General features: G+C 58.0%; 2 non-coding genes and 1 pseudogene across 2 annotated transcripts; all 3 read right to left on the bottom strand.

Moving 5' to 3' along the window:
• Positions 1 to 1,695, bottom strand: LOC146144448 (large subunit ribosomal RNA; annotated as a pseudogene).
• Positions 1,696 to 1,943: 248 nt separating this feature from the next.
• On the bottom strand, positions 1,944 to 2,097 carry LOC146144447 (5.8S ribosomal RNA). Its single transcript, XR_014498965.1, has one exon. It is a non-coding gene; the product is annotated as a 5.8S ribosomal RNA (ribosomal RNA).
• A 247-nt stretch (positions 2,098 to 2,344) lies between these two features.
• Positions 2,345 to 4,155, bottom strand: LOC146144446 (small subunit ribosomal RNA). Its single transcript, XR_014500595.1, has one exon. It is a non-coding gene; the product is annotated as a small subunit ribosomal RNA (ribosomal RNA).
• Between the last annotated feature and the right edge of the window lie 8 nt (positions 4,156 to 4,163).

Here is a 4,163-nt window from a genome sequence, read left to right as displayed (position 1 = left end):
CTTTGAATATTTGCTACTACCACCAAGATCTGCACCGACGGCTGCTCCACCCGGGCTCGCGCCCTAGGCTTCGACGCACGCCGCCGCGGCCCTCCTACTCGTCGCGGCCTAGCGCACCGGTGTGCTCGTACCGCCGCGACGGCCGGGTATAGGCCCGACGCTCCAGCGCCATCCATTTTCAGGGCTGATTGATTCGGCAGGTGAGTTGTTACACACTCCTTAGCGGATTCCGACTTCCATGGCCACCGTCCTGCTGTCTAGATCAACCAACACCTTTTGTGGGCTCTGATGAGCGTCGCGTCGGGCGCCTTAACCCGGCGTTCGGTTCATCCCGCATCGCCAGTCCTGCTTACCAAGAGTGGCCCACTTGGCACTCGCATTCCATGCCCGGCTCCAATTAAGCGAGTCGGGCTTCTTACCAATTTAAAGTTTGAGAATAGGTTGAGGACGTTTCGTCCCCAAGGCCTCTAATCATTCGCTTTACCAGATAAAACTGCGACAGAGCGCCAGCTATCCTGAGGGAAACTTCGGAGGGAACCAGCTACTAGACGGTTCGATTAGTCTTTCGCCCCTATACCCAAATTTGACGATCGATTTGCACGTCAGAATCGCTACGGTCCTCCACCAGAGTTTCCTCTGGCTTCAACCTCTTCAGGCATAGTTCACCATCTTTCGGGTCCCAACGCGAACGCTCTCGCTCGACCTCTCCGGCAAAGCGGACGAGATCGGCCGGTGATGCGGCCGCCGCGAACGACGACGTCTCACCTCCGCCGGACCGCGCCGACATTCACTTTCACTGCGCCCATGGGTTTCGTACTGCCCCGTGGCTCGCGCTCACGTTAGACTCCTTGGTCCGTGTTTCAAGACGGGTCGGGAAGGTGGCTGACTTCAGCCGCGGACCCCGTGCGCCTCGCGAAACGACACCGGAAGCGCGACCGAGACGAAGAGGCTGGGCACTGAGAACAGTCCCCGACCCACGACGCCCCAGCCGGCACCGGGCGCTCGGCCCCGAAGGGCAGACGCGGCGATCTCTCCTCGCCCGAACGGCGGGCCGACGGACACGCGCGCCTATAGTACCCGACCGAGGCCGGGTTACCTTGCGCGCGGCCTTCTCGCCGCCGTCCAGACGGTCGCGGCCTTCGCCCGGCGCTAGTGCGCTGGTCCCCGATCGGGCGGCGCCGCCGGCGGCCCGTGAGGGTCCGCACGACAACGTCGCCGACAGGGGGCCGGCTGAAAGCGACCGGGCGACCCGACAGGCCCTCCCGTTTGCCTCTCGACGGTTTCACGTACTCTTTAACTCTCTCTTCAAAGTGCTTTTCAACTTTCCCTCACGGTACTTGTTCGCTATCGGTCTCGTGACCGTATTTAGCCTTAGATGGAGTTTACCACCCGCTTTGGGCTGCATTCCCAAACAACCCGACTCTGGGAAGACGCCGTAGCGCGCCCGCCTGTCGCCGCCATGGGCCTGACACCCGCTCTGGGAAAAGGCCTCGATCAGAAGGACGCGGGCGACCGGCGAAGCGCGCCGTGACGAATTCCGTACGCCACAATTCCGCGCACTCCAAAAGCGCGCGGATTCGGCGATGGGCACATCCCGCTTCACTCGCCGTTACTGAGGGAATCCTCGTTAGTTTCTTTTCCTCCGCTTAGTAATATGCTTAAATTCAGCGGGTAGCCTCGTCCGACCTCAGGCCGAAAGTAAGGACCGGGACTATTCTTCCCGTTCCGCGCTCGCCGTCGGCGCCGCGCGCCGCCGCGCACCTCGATTCCCGCCCTTGAGCCGCCAGCCGTTGGCCTCTTCGAGGTCGACTCGCCGCCGCCGCGCGGGATTCTGGTCGCGATCGTCGCGCATCGTGCCGTGCTGTCTTGAGCGGGACGGGCGCTCGCGCGTCCGACGCCGCAGCAGCCGCGCGGAGAAATCCCCGCGCGGAACGTTTGCAACGCGACCCTGAGGCGGGCGCGGCCCCGGGATTGACCCGAGGCCGCAATTTGCGTTCAGAACGTCGATGCTCAATGTGTCCTGCAATTCACACTAATTCACGCAGCTAGCTGCGTCCTTCATCGACTCACGAGCCGAGTGATCCACCGCCAAGAGCCATCCACGATTGTTTCGCTCGCACAGTGCCTCGCACTATAGGGTGACAAAATAGACCGCGCCGAGCGGTCGGCCAGGCCGACGCTTGAAGCCGGAGCGCGCGGCACCGCGGCACTCGACGCGCAAACATTACCGGGTGACCGAATCGCCGGCCGGCGCGCCGCTCCTCGCGGGTCGGGCGCCGGGTAGCAAAGACTTTTTCTCTCGCTTGTCCGAGTTTCGCGTTCGCCGAAGCGTTTGCGAGACCGTTAATGATCCTTCCGCAGGTTCACCTACGGAAACCTTGTTACGACTTTTACTTCCTCTAAATGATCAAGTTAGATCGTCTTCTCGGACGCCGGCTCGACCGTTGCCGGCCGCGCCAGGTCCAATCGGAGGACCTCACTAAACCATTCAATCGGTAGTAGCGACGGGCGGTGTGTACAAAGGGCAGGGACGTAATCAACGCGAGCTAATGACTCGCGCTTACTGGGAATTCCTCGTTCAAGGGAAATAATTGCAATTCCCTATCCCTAGCACGACCGGGGTTCAGCGGGTTACCCAGACCTGTCGGCCAAGGCGAGCACATGCTGATCCGGTCAGTGTAGCGCGCGTGCGGCCCCGAACATCTAAGGGCATCACAGACCTGTTATTGCTCAATCTCGTGTGGCTAAACGCCACTAGTCCCTCTAAGAAGTTAGACGCCGACCGATTGGGTCGCGTAACTAGTTAGCAAGCCAGAGTCTCGTTCGTTATCGGAATTAACCAGACAAATCGCTCCACCAACTAAGAACGGCCATGCACCACCACCCACAGAATCAAGAAAGAGCTCTCAATCTGTCAATCCTCACTGTGTCCGGGCCGGGTGAGATTTCCCGTGTTGAGTCAAATTAAGCCGCAGGCTCCACTCCTGGTGGTGCCCTTCCGTCAATTCCTTTAAGTTTCAGCTTTGCAACCATACTTCCCCCGGAACCCAAAGACTTTGGTTTCCCGCAAGCTGCCGGAGAGGTCGTAAAACTAACGCCCCCCGATCGCTAGTTGGCATCGTTTATAGTCAGAACTAGGACGGTATCTGATCGTCTTCGAACCTCTGACTTTCGCTCTTGATTAAAGAAAACATTCTTGGCAAATGCTTTCGCAGTCGTTCGTCTTGCGCCGATCCAAGAATTTCACCTCTAACGGCACAGTACGAATGCCCCCGTCTGTCCCTCTTAATCATTACCTCGCGCTCCGAAAACCAACAAAATAGAACCGAGGTCCTATTCCATTATTCCATGCACCATTATTCAGGCGAATCGCCTGCTTTGAACACTCTAATTTTTTCAAAGTAAACGTTCCGGCCGCCGCCGACACTCAGTCAAGGGCACCGGCGGAGAACCGGAGGTGAGGCCAGGACGGCCAGTACACGCCTTGCGACGGACCGGCCGCCTGCGCCCAAAATCCAACTACGAGCTTTTTAACCGCAACAACTTAAATATACACTTTTGGAGCTGGAATTACCGCGGCTGCTGGCACCAGACTTGCCCTCCAATGGATACTCGTTAAAGGTTTTAAAGTGTACTCATTCCAATTACAGGGCCTCGTTTAGAGTCCTGTATTGTTATTTTTCGTCACTACCTCCCCGCGTCGGGAATGGGTAATTTGCGCGCCTGCTGCCTTCCTTGGATGTGGTAGCCGTTTCTCAGGCTCCCTCTCCGGAATCGAACCCTGATTCTCCGTTACCCGTAAGAACCTCGGTAGGCCAGTACCGTACCGACGAAAGTTGATAGGGCAGACACTTGAATGATCCGTCGCCGGTGCGAGACCGTGCGATCCGCAAAGTTATCCAGAGTCACCAAAGGTTGCGGGCCGAAGCCCGGTCGGTTTTTGGTCTGATAAAAGCACGCCTCCCGCGAGGTCGGCGCTTCACGCATGTATTAGCTCTAGCATTTCCACAGTTAACCACGTAAAACGTACGATCAAATGAACCATAACTGATTTAATGAGCCATTCGCAGTTTCACTGTACGAGAGCTCGTACTTAGACTTGCATGGCTTAATCTTTGAGACAAGCATATGACTACTGGCAGGATCAACCAGGTAGCTACTTT

Source organism: Ascidiella aspersa, chromosome 5 (genome assembly GCF_963924565.1).
Source record: "Ascidiella aspersa chromosome 5, kaAscAspe10.2, whole genome shotgun sequence".
NCBI lineage: Eukaryota > Metazoa > Chordata > Ascidiacea > Phlebobranchia > Ascidiidae > Ascidiella > Ascidiella aspersa.
Note: the sequence above shows the minus strand (reverse complement) of the source record. Positions and strands in the feature narration are given on the sequence as shown.